The following is a 15,469-nucleotide window of genomic DNA, read 5'->3' as shown; positions in this document are numbered from 1 at the left end:
CGCTTTGTCTCGTCTGTCACCCAGGACCTGTTTGCCTTGGGAGACCCTACCAGGGGCATATAGCCCCAGGCAACATAGCTCCTGAGATCATTCAGGCACTCAAACCCCTCCACCTCAGTAAGGTGGCGGTTCGCGTAGGGGTGGACTGAATATGAATTCCATTTTTCAGAAATAAACCAGCAACATTTTATTTGCCCTTCTTGGCTAAATTGTGCCTCTTTACTATTGAAAAAATAGTGCACTTGCCATGTTCCATGTCCGGATGAGAAAGGACGGACCCAAGTGCAGGGCGAACAGGAAGTTTATTCGGGAAATCCAAAAGTCGTAGTCTCAGACAAGCAAGGGTTACCGAGGGGCTAATGTCGTTCAAGGGGATGATCCAGGAAGCGAAGTCGAGAGGAAGGCGAGGGGCCGCTACACAGGAAAGTCAACCAGGTAGAAGGGTACAGGGATCAGGGAACAAGGAGTAGGGAACACAGGGCGAGGAGCGAGGGCAAGGAATGATGAACAAGGAGCAGGGAGTAGTACAGCAAGTGTCTCATGGGAAGCTTGGGAGCAAGGTGAACAAGGTTCTGCGTCAGACTTGGTTTCGTCGTTGCTTTTTATGCCTTCCACCCTGATTGGTTCCCAGGTGCAGCTCGTTGTGCAGGAAGTGCAGGCAGTGCAGGCGTGGCAGTACCCCCCCTCCAGGAGCGGCTCTAGATGTTTGGCGAGGGCCCAGCGGACGACCCTGGGGTCTGGGAGCAGGCCGGTCTGGGTGTTCCATGTGAAAAGTAGAAATCAAGTCGGGGTCTAAAATGTCTTGAGCTGCCACCCAGCTCCGTTCCTCCAAATCTACGAGATACTGAAGGGTCCCTCCCCGGCAAAGGGAGTCCAGCAAGGAGTGAACGGAGTACGCAGTACCACTCCCGTCCAGTAGGGTTATTGGGGCAGGCACGGCCGGCTGAGGTTGATGTAGCGAGGTGGCCACCGGTTTCAGAAAGAACACATGAAACGTTGGGTGAATTCTTCAGTATTGCGGCAACTGAAGTCTGTATGAAACAGGCGTTATCCGGTGGAGCACCTTAAAGGGGCCTATATACATGGGACTGAGTTTCTTTGAAAGGTAGGACCCTTGGAGGCCCCGAGTGGACAACCACACTCTCTGGCCTGGCACGAAAGAGAGAGGTTGCTGGCGGCGGTCTTCCTGCTGCTTGATACTGGCCTGTCTCTGGAGAAGGTACTTCCTTCCTGTCTCCCACACCTTCCTGCTGTTTTGGTACCAGTCATTAACAGCTGGCACATCACTGGAACCAAGGTGCCACGGCAACAGCGGAGGTTGATATCCTAGGACACATTGAAAGGGAGAGCATCCTGTGGAAGTATGTGTCAGTGTGTTATGAGCATACTCAGCCAACAGAAGGTATTGGATCCATTGGTGGGACTGGTCGAAGCAGCAGGTATGAAAGAACCTGCCGATATCTTGTTGTAACCTTTCAGCTTGTCCGTTTGCTTGAGGATGGTATCCTGAAGTCAGAGTTACCGTGACCTAGTTTTTTTCCAGAAGGTCTGTCACAGTCTGGAGGTGAATTGGGGCCCCCGATCGGAAACGATGTCTTCTGGGAGACCACAGAAGCGAAACACGTGGTGAAACAACAATTCAGCCGTCTCTAGGGCAGTGGGAAGTTTCGGAAGTGGCACCAAGCGGCATCCCTTAGGCGACGGGCAGAGTGTAAGTATTCAAGGTTTTTATGATTGGCCTGAACTACAAAGGGATGTTTGGCGCCCTCTAACCAGTGCTGGCATTCTTCTAATGCCAATTTCATGGCGAACAGTTCCCGATTTCCGATATCATAATTCTTCTCGGCTGCAGACAGTTTTCTAGAGAAAAAGGCACACGGATACATCTTACTGGGTTGGCCTTGGAGTTGTGATAGCACCGCTCCCACTCCTGTCTCCGAGGCATCTACCTCCATAACAAATGGAAGCTCCGGATCGGGTTGACGTAGAATGGACGCTGATGTAAACCGGTGCTTGAGGTCGTCGAAAGCACATTGGGCTTCTTCTGTCCAAGGTACTCGGGGTGTCTTGGTAGCAGTCAAGGCCGTTAACGGGGCAGCGATTGAGCTGAAGTTTCTAATGAATCGACGATAAAAGTTAGCAAAGCCCAGAAAGCGCTGGAGTGCTTTAGCATTAGTGGGACAGGGCCATTCTAGGATGGCCCTTACCTTCCTGGGGTCCATAGCTATTCCATCACTGGAGAGTATGAAGCCAAGGAAGGAGACCTGTTTCTGGTGAAACTCACACTTCTCTAACTTCACATACAAGCGATGTTGGAGCAACCTCTGCAGTACCTTTCTGACCAGTTGGATGTGGTGTCCCAGGGCCACGGAGTAGATCAAGATGTCGTCTAAGTAGACGAGGACCCCGTTATTTACCAGGTCCCCAGAACATGGTTGACAAAGGCCTGGAAGACGCTGGGAGCATTTGCTAGCCCAAAAGGCATGACCTAATACTCATATTGCCCCATGGTGGTGCCGAAAGCTGTCTTCCACTCGTCCCCTTTTCTTATCTGGATAAGATTATAAGCACTTCTAAGATCCAGTTTCATGAACCATTGGGCGTGACGGACTTGTTCTAAGGCTACTGTGATCAAAGGTATGGGGTGTGGGTACTTTATTGTTATGTTATTTAAACCCAGGTAGTCAATGCAGGGGTGGAGTCCCCCATCTTTCTTCTCAATAAAGAAGAACCCGGCGGACGTGGGTGAACTGGAAGGATGTTATTTACCAGGTCTTCAGAAATGTACTGTTGTAGAGCCTGGAGCTCGGGACGTGACAAGGGATATATTTGGCTACGTGCGGGCATGGTACCTGGAGGTCGATCGCACAGTCCCAAGGCCGATGAGGCGGCAGCTCCGCGGCTCGGGTCTGACTGAATACCTCTGCCAGGTCGAGATATTCTGGAGGGATGAGGATCTGTTGATTGTTGTTGGTCCCTTCAATGGAAGTGGCCCTGCATGGCAGTTTCAGACATGTTTCCTCACATTGGGTTCCCCAGGAGACCAATTCTCCAGAACTCCAGAGGAACACTGGGTCATGGCAGGACAACCAGGGAAATCCAAGAATGACAGGGACATCTGGTGAGGTTATTAGGTAAAATTGGATGGATTCCTGGTGACATGCTCCCACCATGACTTGCACGGGTCCGGTTTGAGCATCCACATAACCCCCTCCTAATGGCTATCCATCCAGTGCATTAATTCTCAGACGCATCTAGCACTTCACTTGAGGAATTTTATGCGTTTTGGCAAATGTGGTGTCCATAAAACTATCCACAGCTCCTGAGTCAACCATAGCCTGTGCCACCACCTCCCCAGTGCCCCAAGATAACACTATGGGTATAGTGATACAGTTGCAGTGGAGAGTTCCACTCACCTGGTTAACTGGACGCACAGGGCACTGAAGCCGGCGATGACCCAGGGTCCCGCAGTACAGGCAGAGCTGTTCCTGTACTCTCCTCTGGCATTCTGCTGGGGAAAGATGGCCATGTCCCAACTGCGTCGGCTCCAGGTCCCCACGGCTGGGGCTGTTTCTCTCCGGGGGCGGTCTGGTCTGGGGTTGCCTGTCCTGCGCAGCGTTGTCTAGGGCAACAGCTGTTTCGATAAATCGGTCCAAGGTCCACTTTTCTCCTCAGAACGCCATTTCCTTACATATGCGTGTATTCAAACCCCGCCTAAAACATGCTAGTAACGCGGGGCTGCTCCAGCCACTGCATTCAGCTAGCATGCGGAATTCAATGGCATAATTGGCCATGGATCAGTCCCCTTGTCTAATTTCAAAAAGTTTATCACTGCGCTTTCATCAGGGGGTCTGGGGTTCGAGTCCTGTTTGGGGTGCCTTGCAACGGACTGGCGTCCCATCCTGGGTGTGTCCCCTCCCCCTCCAGCCTTCCGCCCTGTGTTGCCGGGTTAGGCTCCGGCTCCCCCGTGACCCCGTATGGGATAAGCGGTTCAGAAAGTGTGTGTGTGTGTGTGTGTGTGTGTGTGTACTTTCATCAGGCAGGTGTAGTTCAAAAACAGCAAGAAACCGCATCTTAAAATCGTCATACGTACTATGCATGCATGTTTCCCATGCCGCCGTCGCCTGATCCAGTGCACAGGTGAATGCGGCTGCTCGTCGGAGGCGAGCAGTCCCTGTTCCTGCAGCGCGCTCACCAAAGCCTGGAAGCCTTCAGTGAGCCTCCCGGGCGTGTGTTCAGTCGTATCCAAATGCTCTCCCTGAGCAGAGAGGGCTTGCTGGAAACGTTCCTGCTCAGCTGGGTCAGTATTAGAGGTGGAACCTTCTGCCATGTTCCGTGTCCGGATGAGAAAGGACAGACCCAAGTGCAGGGCAAACAGGAAGTTTATTCCGAAAATCCAAAAGTCGTAGTCCTGACTGGTTCCCAGGTGCAGCTCGTTGTGCCGGCAGCACGGGCGTGGCAGCACTCATTAAATGTTATCAATGAATGATTATGATTGAAGATCTGCACTACAGCTGTGTTTACAGAAATACATGGAAAAGAAACAGAAACGAACTTTTACAATAAATGTGGTTTCGATCTAAGTCAGTAGCAGAAGCCGGGGCATCCTAAAGTCCAATGCATATGCAAAAGTATAGTGCAAAAGGGTCAAAGAGTGCTTGTCATGATCCTAGAGAAAGACATGAGCCTCGCAGTCTCATGTAAGAAGCTGGAGAACCAGTGTTAGGGAATAGCCTTGGCTCAAGCAGCGTGTAAATAAATCTCTTCAGGTGGCTTCCGATGGATGACACAGTGATCCCACAGGAAACATGTCTGGGCAGTGCACGGAAAGTGTTGCTTGATGCCTCCTTAGGGTAATCAGATTAGTGGAGAGAAGAAGCAACCTACTCTTCCACAAATAATGACATGGGTAAGGGTTTCCAGAGGCGTGACAAAGCTCCCTTATAGCATGAGGAACTGAAAGAAAGACAGACACACACACACTTTCAGAACCGCTTGTCCCATACGGGGTCGCAGGGAACCGGAGCCTGCCCGGTAACACAGGGCGTAAGGCCAGAGAGGGAGGGAACACACCCAGGACAGGACGCCAGTCCGTCGCAAGGCACCCCAAGCAGGACTCAAACCCTAGACCCACTGGAGAGCAGGACTGCAGTCCAACCCACTGTGCCACCACACCCCCTGCGAACTGAAAGACATTCGGGGATAAATAACACTAGGTAGAAGTGTGACCTGGTCAATCAGCTTGTTTACTAGAAGACAGTTTAAGATAAGTATTTCTAATTTCGGATGTATCTTAAACAGCACAGCCTGGAAGGAACTCAAGATTGATGATCTCTACCAGGGGATCAAGGACATTCAGTCATGGTGGATGCTCAAATATTGAATTTGTGTGTGCTAATATGATTGCAATACCAATCAGAAAATGTACTGGCAAGTGTCTATACACATGTTTGATCATGTTCAGTCAATAAAGAAAACAGAAGCATCTATTTAAGCATTTTGGAATAATGGAGAAGCTGGTTCTATAAATAGACAATATATGAACACCACTATTGGGGGGTGCGGTGGCGCAGTGGGTTGGACCGCAGTCCTGCTCTTCGGTGGGTCTGGGGTTCAAGTCCCGCTTGGGGTGCCTTGCGGCAGACTGGCGTCCTGTCCTGGGTGTGTCCCCTTCCCCCTCCGGCCTTACGCCCTGTGTTGCCGGGTAGGCTCCGGTTCCCCGTGACCCCGTAAGGGACAAGCGGTTCTGAAAATGTGTGTGTGTGTGTGTGTGTGTGTGTGTGTGTGTGTGTGTGTGTGTGTGTGTGTGTGTGAACACCACTATCCACCCTCCTGGTATCATATATATATATATATATTTAACAGATTAAGGGCAATTGGGGTATGTCCATATTATTATGTACGCAAAGAGAACCAGTTCAATTCACATGCATGCATAGAGTAAAGCTCCTCATAAAGGACCCCGGGTATATTTAAATATCCTACAACACCTCTCCCTACATCATGCACATTTAATCTGCACCTCACAGAGATGCATGCTTGACAAATGGTAATAGATCATATTCAGTGAAACAACAAAGATATTGTTTATCTATTACATATTTATAATTTTAGAACTATATACTGACTGGAGGTGCGGTGGCGCAGTGGGTTGGATTGGGTCTTGCTCTCCAGTGGGTCTGGGGTTCGAGTCCCGCTTGGGGTGCCTTGTGGTGGACTGGCGTCCCGTCCTGGGTGTGTCCCCTCCCCTTCTGGCCATACGCCCTGTGTTACCGGGCAGGCTCTGTGACCCCGTATGGGACAAGCGGTTCTGAAAATGTGTGTGTACTCTGACTGTAGAGACATCAACAGAAGTACTGGAAGTAAACAAATATTTCTTCCAGTTGCACATCTGTGTTCAGCAGTGGTAGTTTTCCATGGTGCCTAATTTTACATTTGCATTTACTGGAAGGTGAGAAGCAATGAGCCCAGCATGTTCTAAATTGAAAATAATCAAACCAAAAGACTGTGACTCCAGTCATGTAAATATCACACACACACACAAACATTGACTGAAACCGCTTATCCCAAGCAGGGTCACAGCGAGCCGGAGCCTAACCGGCAACACAGGGTGCAGGGCTGAAGGGGGAGGGAACACACCTAGGATGGGACGCCAGTCTGTCGCAAGGCACCCCAAGCAGGGCCTGAACCCCAGACCCACCAGAGAGCAGGCACAGGCCAAACCAGCTGCACAACACACCCCCCCATGCATGTAAATATGAATTTGTTTATTTTACACAGCTGCTAATAGAAACAAAAAACCCACTGGTTATTTAATTATTTACAGGAAATCCACAGGCTTCATATAGCACACATTACATTTACATTACATTTATTCACTTAGAACACACACTACATGTTAGTTTTACTTTAATTTAGATTGTTTAGTTAAGGACTGCAAGGACTTAGCATATTTAGTAAGGACAAAGGCAGAAAAAAGGTGTTGTGAAACCTAGGAATGTTCTTTGAGAACAACAAGACTTTTGTTTTTTTCTCTCCCAAGCACTCAGAAACACAATAAATAAATAAAAAGGTCTGCAGTAGCTCCAGTTAAGCATGTACACTAGTGTTTTTCAGAGACATAAAGAAGGGCCAATAAAAAGTTTGCTTGTATTTATTCCAATTCACCCTTCCTGGATCGGGGCCTTGGCGTGGCGAAAGGGCTTGCGTGATCTCGGGATCTCCAGAGCTGTATCGTCGGGAGCATTATGCTCCTGGTAGGGTCTCCCAAGGCAAACAGGTCTGGAGTGAGGATCCAGACTAACACGATCCAAAAACCTCCATGAAAAAAGTAAACAAGAGAATGTTTACCCTGCCCGGAATAGGGTCGCCAGGACCTACCCCTGGAGCCAGGCCTGAGAGTAGTGTTCCTAGGCGGGCGCCTGGTGGCCGGGCAGCCCCTGTAGCCCGGCCGGGCTCAGCCCAAAAAGGCATCATGCGGGGGCCATATGGGCCCACCACCTGCAAGGTCCAGCATGGGGGTCCGGTGCTATGTATACCTGGCGGCGGGAGGGGGCAGGGTGGCGCATGGCATCACGGCCCCTCGCGATGAAAACTGGCTCTTGGTACGTGGAATGTCACCTAACCTGGTGGGAAGGAGCTGGAACTGGTGCGGGAGGTTGAGAAATACCAACTAGATATAATTGGGCTCACCCCCACTCACAGTGTTGGCTCTGGAACCAAACTCCTCGATAAGGGGTGGTCCCTCTTCTACTCAGGAGCTGCATGAGGTGAGAGGCGCCGGGAGGGTGTGGGGATACTCACAAGTCCCCGGTTGACTGCCATACAGCTGGAGTTTGCCCCGGTGGACGAGAGGGTCGCCTCAATGCGACTTAGGGTTGCAGGGAGGAAAACTTTGACTGTTGTGTGTGCTTATGCACCAAACAGCAGTTCGGAGTATTCGGCCTTCTTGGAGAAGGTGGTAGGGGTTCTGGACAGGGCCCCACCTACAGAATTCATAGTCCTGCTGGGGGACTTCAACGCTCACATTGGCAATGACTGGGAAATCTGGCGGGGGGTGATTGGGAAGAACGGCCTGCCCGATCTGAACCCGAATGATGAAATGTTATTGGACTTCTGTGCTAGTCGTGGTTTGTCCATAACAAACACCATGTTCGAACACAAGGATGCTCATAAGTGTTCTTGGTACCAGAGCTCCTTGGGCCAAAGGTCAATGATCGACTTTGTAGTCGTTTCTTCTGACTTGAGGCCACATGTTCTGGACACTTGGGTGAAGAGAGGTGCTGAGGTGTCAACTGATCACTACGTGGCGGTGAGTTGGATCAGATGGTGGGGAAAACTGATGGACAGACCTGGTAGGCCCAGACGTTTAATGAGGGTGTGCTGGGAACGACTGTCGGAGGACCTTGTCCGGAATGATTTTAACTCACACCTCCAGGAGAGCTTCTCCTATGTCCCGGAGGAGGTAGGGGACATGGAGTCTGAATGGCCCCTTTTCAAAACCTCCATTGTGGAAGCAGCCAAGCACAGCTATTGCCAAAAGCTTGTTGGTGCCAGCCAGGGTTGCAGCCTGAGAACCGGCTGGTGGACACCGGTGGTGAGGGAAGCCGTAAAGCTGAAGAAGGAGGCCTTTAGGGCCTGGTTGGCTCTGGGGACTCCTGACTCAGCAGACAGGTACCGGCAGGCGAAAAAGGCAGCTGCGGCTGCGGTTGCAGAAGCAAAATCCCGGGCATGGGAGGAGTTTGGAGAGGCTATGGAAAACGACTATCGGTCGGCTTCAAAGAGGTTCTGGAGAACCATCCTGCAGCTCAGAAGGGGTTGGAGGAGTTTCGCTCAGGCTGTGTTTAGCAGGAGTGGAGAAACTCTGACCTCTGGTGAGAACATTGTTGGGAGGTGGAAGGAGCACTATGAAGAACTCTTAAACCCGAGTGATATGCCTCCCCTTACAGGAGTCAGGGCCAGAGGCTTTCAGGCTGTCAGAGTCCATTTCAGAGTCCAATGCTTAAGGCCCTGGATGTTGCAGGGCTGTCATGGTTGACACGCCTCTGCAATGTTGCATGGACCTCCGGGACAGTGCCCTTGGATTAGCAAACTGGGGTGGTGCTCCCTATCTTTAAGAAAGGGGACCGGAGAGTGTGTGCTAACTATCGGGGCATCACACTTCTCAGCCTCCCTGGGAAAGTCTATTCTGGGGTGCTGGAGAGGAGGCTCCAGCCAATAGTTGAACCTCAGATTGAAGAGGAACAATGCGGATTCCGCCCTGGCCATGGAACAGTGGACCAGCTTTTTACCCTCTCACAGATCATTGAAGAGGCAAGGGAATTTGCACCTCCCGACAATGTCCTCATCAGAGGTCAGAGTTTCTCCACTCCTGCTAAACACAGCCTGAGCGAAACTTCTCCGACCCCTTCTGAGCTGCCGGATGGTTCTCCAGAACCTCCTTGAAGCCGACCGATAGTCGTTTTCCATGGCCTCTCCAAACTCCTCCCATGCCCGGGATTTTGCTTCTGCAACCGCAGCCGCAGCTGCCTTTTTCGCCTGCCGGTACCTGTCTTCTGAGTCAGGAGTCCCCAGAGCCAACCAGGCCCTAAAGGCCTCCTTCTTCAGCTTTACGGCTTCCCTCACCACCGGTGTCCACCAGCCGGTTCTCAGGCTGCAACCCTGGCTGGCACCAACAAGCTTTTGGCAATAGCTGTGCTTGGCTGCTTCCACAATGGAGGTTTTGAAAAGGGGCCATTCAGACTCCATGTCCCCTACCTCCTCCGGGACATAGGAGAAGCTCTCCTGGAGGTGTGAGTTAAAATCATTCCGGACAAGGTCCTCCGACAGTCGTTCCCAGCACACCCTCATTAAACGTCTGGGCCTACCAGGTCTGTCCATCAGTTTTCCCCACCATCTGATCCAACTCACCACCACGTAGTGATCAGTTGACACCTCAGCACCTCTCTTCACCCAAGTGTCCAGAACATGTGGCCTCAAGTCAGAAGAAACGACTACAAAGTCGATCATTGACCTTTGGCCCAAGGAGCTCTGGTACCAAGAACACTTATGAGCATCCTTGTGTTCGAACATGGTGTTTGTTATGGACAAACCACGACTAGCACAGAAGTCCAATAACATTTCATCATTCGGGTTCAGATCGGGCAGGCCGTTCTTCCCAATCACCCCCCGCCAGATTTCCCAGTCATTGCCAATGTGAGCGTTGAAGTCCCCCAGCAGGACTATGAATTCTGTAGGTGGGGCCCTGTCCAGAACCCCTACCACCTTCTCCAAGAAGGCCGAATACTCCGAACTGCTGTTTGGTGCATAAGCACACACAACAGTCAAAGTTTTCCTCCCTGCAACCCTAAGTCGCATTGAGGCGACCCTCTCGTCCACCGGGGCAAACTCCAGCTGTATGGCAGTCAACCGGGGACTTGTGAGTATCCCCACACCCTCCCGGCGCCTCTCACCTCATGCAGCTCCTGAGTAGAAGAGGGACCACCCCTTATCGAGGAGTTTGGTTCCAGAGCCAACACTGTGAGTGGGGGTGAGCCCAATTATATCTAGTTGGTATTTCTCAACCTCCCGCACCAGTTCCAGCTCCTTCCCACCAGGTTAGGTGACATTCCACGTACCAAGAGCCAGTTTTCATCGCGAGGGGCCGTGATGCCATGCGCCACCCTGCCCCCTCCCGCCGCCAGGTATACATAGCACCGGACCCCCATGCTGGACCTTGCAGGTGGTGGGCCCATATGGCCCCCGCATGATGCCTTTTTGGGCTGAGCCCGGCCGGGCTACAGGGGCTGCCCGGCCACCAGGCGCCCGCCTAGGAACACTACTCTCAGGCCTGGCTCCAGGGGTAGGTCCTGGCGACCCTATTCCGGGCAGGGTAAACATTCTCTTGTTTACTTTTTTCATGGAGGTTTTTGGATCGTGTTAGTCTGGATCCTCACTCCAGACCTGTTTGCCTTGGGAGACCCTACCAGGAGCATAATGCTCCCGACGATACAGCTCTGGAGATCCCGAGATCACGCAAGCCCTTCCGCCATGCCAAGGCCCCGATCCAGGAAGAGAAAACACATCTTATGGCTCCAAAAGAAGTAGCTCAAACTGCTTTACTACCAGCTGGGCTACGAAGAATGGGACCAACCACTACACCACTTGCTGCCTCTCACCAACCTAAAGAATGCATTGAGGTTAAGGAGTGTCCAGAAAGGACCACATATAGGTTTTGAAAGCTTCATTCCACAGTTACGAAGGGCATCACTGTGTCCCTTTGTGGAACAGGTGACACGTCTGTGAAGCAATGGACAACACATGTCTTACAGCAGGGGAAGGTGATAGGAAACACACACGCAGAGGATTTTGTTAAAGTGTCAAGTTTGAGTGTAAGATGGCCACCGCCTTTCCCAGGGCAATGACACAGTTCCTCATACCATGGTCAAAATAATCCATATATTCCATGTAATCTTTTCTGGTTCTTTACTGCCTCTTCGTATCTTAAAAAGGTCTGCACATTTACTGCAGATAATTGCTCAAATCATTTGTAAGTAAAAAACAGGAAACAAATGACTGACTGTTTTTGCCTTTATGACCTGAAGCCAACTGAAAAAAATGGCAGCTGTCTCATCACTAAAGCCAGTGTTGTTGCCATGATAATAATCATATGCACATGAGACAGCAACAGAGGCTGCCTAGAGAATACAAACATCCTGAATCCCAAGACATTACTCCCATGAAAGAGCATACAGATGGCAGTTAGTCTACCCAGAGTCTCACTTTCCTTTTGCTGGATACTTGGTCAACATGGGCCAATCTGCTGATGCAGTAAAACCAAGTAAACATTTATGATACACAGTCCAAGGAAGATAAATATATCTCCTGACTCACCTATGTGTCTTTAACATTGACAAATTATATATTAATTATTTTTTGCTTTCTGTATCTTGTCCAGGGTGTGTTCCTTCCCCCCTCCAGCCTTGCGCCCTGTGTTGCTGGGTTAGGCTCCAGTTCGCTGCAACCCTGCTCAGGACAAAAGGTTTCAGACAGTGTGTGTGTGTGTGTGTGCACGCGCGCGCTTCCTGTATTTCCACCGAAAGTCCAACCAAGATGCAATCAGATTTCAAATAAAATATCATGACCTCAAATGTGAGTACGGCATTTTATGTCTTAATGCATAAAATCAACTTTTTTAGTCTTACAATAAGCCAGCTGCATAAATTTCCAGAAAATCTTGACAATTGTATAGGGTTTGGAAGACAATGTGAAAATACAATGCCGTATTTATTGTGCTGTCTTTTACATTGCAGCAGCAGCTGCAGATTGTCTGTCCCGGGACCAGGTAAACACTAATCGGATTTCAAAACACTATCGTCATGGTGACCAAAGCAGGCCAACTGCTACTGTCACAGGGAGGTCATCTGTACGAGCTGTGCCGTTCTCATAATGTGCACTCGGTGACTTTTACAGGTGAGGCCCCAAACCCCAAAGCTGCTCTGGCCAGACACACGCTGAAGCAAGTCAGGACCAGTCAGATCTGGAAATGAGGGAACTCTAAGGACCTTGCGTTTCGGTGCATCTCCATGAAACACAGTGACAGATAAAGACTAGCAACAAGGGGCAGAGAAGAAAAGTACTGAGAGTTAATGCAAAGGCTGTTCACCAGCTTCTATTCAGCAACTGTGGGGTGAAAACAGGGTTCTGTTTGTCAGACAATGGTGAATAAACACCCATTCACTGCAGGGAATTTGCTAATTGTCCTCATACACTGCCTGTGGAACTCTTGACAGCACTGTGCAACCAAGTGTCCATTGATTCCCGTCCGAAATCATACTGTGGTTGCAGACATTTTCATAATGCAGTCCTTTAAAAAAATTCATGCTGAGACTAGGGAGTAGCTTGTAGCATAGCGGTTAGAGCTGCGAAGGGCCCAGGTTCAAATCCCTAGTCTTGCTACAGTGCCTTTGAGTAAGGCACCAACCCTGAGATGCTCCCCTACAAATATAAAGTCAAAGTGGCTTTATTGTCATTTCAGCCATGCGCTGGTACAGCATACAGTGAAACAAAACAATGTTCCTGCAGGACCATGGTGCTACATAAAAATATATATATATTACAGTATATTATATTACAACGATATAATAACCAAAAGAATAAGATCACGGATACAAGCGGATGAAATGAGTTTTCTCTGCAGGGTGGTGGGACTCACTCTTCGTGACAAGGTGAGGAGTTCAGTCATCCGGGAGCAACTCAGAGTCAAGCCACTATTCCTCATTAAGAGGAGCCAGTTGAGGTGGTTCGGGAATCAGATAAGGATACCCCTTGGGCACCTCTGTTTGGAGGTATACCAGGCACGGCCAACTGGGATGAAGCCCCGAGGTCAGCTCAGGACCCGCTAGAGAGATTATATCTCCCAGTTGGCCTGGGAGTGGCTGAGGATCCCCCAGGTTGAGCTGGAGGAAGTTGCAAGAGAGAGGGACGTCTGGGCTTCTCTGCTCTCCCTGCTGCCACCATGACCCTGGAAGAACAAGCAGTCAAGAAAATGGATGGATGTATGGATGGATGGATGGATGAATATGTTATGTCACAATATGTTATAATATATACAATAAAGAGTATATTACAATATAATAATATCCCAATTATATAGTACTGTGCAAAAGTTTTAGGCATTTGGGGGGGAAAAAGCTCTAAAGTGAGAATGCTTCCAAAAATACTGTTCTTAATTAATAAACTTCCTACAAAGCTTAGTAACCATCCATCATCAACAATCACTTGACGTGGTGGGCTTGGTCAGGTCCCGCTCTCTGGCAGGTCTGGGGTTCAAGTCCTGTTTTGGGTGCCAATGAACTGGCGTCCTGTCCTGGATGTGCCCCCTCCCCCTCAAGCCTTGCATCCTGTGTTGCTGGGTTAGGCTCCGGTTCGCTGCGACCCTGCTTGGGATAAGCAGTTTCAGACAGTGTGTGTACTTTCTTTCTTTAACAACATACAAAACCCTTACTGTAATGCTCTAACTTTTTGTAAAAGGAATGCTTGGAAATCTAAAATATGCTCTTTCCCATTGACACTAATGCAGAAGACTTTAAAAAACCATCTAAAACAAATATTTTTGTGAACGTCTAAGTGCCTAAGGCTTTTGCACAGTACTGTATGTATATGCATAATTAGAAATTATACCCCATATAATAATATCCCAGTCAATTACCCAGTCGTTTCAATGGGTAAATTATTGCAAAAAAGCTTCACATTGAAACTTACCTTGGAGAAAAGCTTCATGGGAAAAAAAATAAAATTTAGTGTATGGTTCGTTTCATGCCTCACAGGTCCTGGGTTGAAATCTTAGCTCAGTTTCCTTCCGCAATCCAAAGACACATGTCCTTTAAGTAAATTTATGATTCTGAATTACTTATAGTATGTGTGTGCATCTATGTACTCTGTGTGTGTGTGTGTGTGTGTGTGTGTGTGTGTGTGTGTGTGTGTGTATCTCCATCATAAACTGACTTCCCCTCCAGGGTGTATGATGAATTACACCCAAGGCTTCCACGACAGGCTCTAGGCGACCCTGCATAAGACAAGTTGATCAATAAGTAATAAAAGGATCTACACCTTCCCTCATGCAGCCTAAACATTGATTCCGTTTATTAACATCTGAAGGGGGCATAAACTAGAGGCATTGCTAAAAACATTTTAGATATTTACTTTATTAATTTGAGACCAAAAAGTGTATCTAATATGGTTAATTAATACACAAAAAAGGCTGAGACAAAAAACATAATGGGTAAATTATTTTGATGTTGGGGTGTGGTGGTGCAGTGGGTTGGACCGTAGTCCTGCTCACCGGTGGGTCTAGGGTTTGAGTCCTGCTTGGGGTGCCTTGTGACGGACTGGCGTCCCGTCCTGGGTGTGTCCCCTCCGGCCTTACACCCTGTGTTACCGGGTTGGCTCCGGTTCCCTGCGACCCTGTATGGGACGAGCGGTTCTGAAAGTGTGTGTGTGTGTGTGTATTTTGATGTTACTGCATGTATTATGCAGCGGCTTGACCTCACTCATCCAATGGCACCTCTCCACCCTCACCCCCCACACACATTATTACACTTTAGCCCCTTATCAGCCTATCCATAGCTCTAAGTCCATGTCACTGGTGTAGATCAAGGAAGCCAAGAGTTCCCCTCTCCACATCTCCTGAGACACTGGGCCTCTGCTGAGAAGGGTCCAGGCTCTTGTTAAGAAACCCACACCCTAACAGCAGAGCTGATGACTGGATATTGACTGGATATATACACACACACACACACACACACACACACACACACACACACACACACACACACACACACACACACACACACACACACACATTTTCAGAACCGCTTGTCCCATATGGGGTCACGGGGAACCGGAGCCTAACCCGGCAACTCAGGGCACAAGGCTGGAGGGGGGAGGGGACACACCCAGGATGGGACGCCAGTCCGTCGCAAGGCACCCC

This window comes from Scleropages formosus, chromosome 24 (genome assembly GCF_900964775.1).
Source record: "Scleropages formosus chromosome 24, fSclFor1.1, whole genome shotgun sequence".
Classification (NCBI taxonomy): domain Eukaryota; kingdom Metazoa; phylum Chordata; class Actinopteri; order Osteoglossiformes; family Osteoglossidae; genus Scleropages; species Scleropages formosus.
This window is presented reverse-complemented; position numbering follows the sequence as displayed.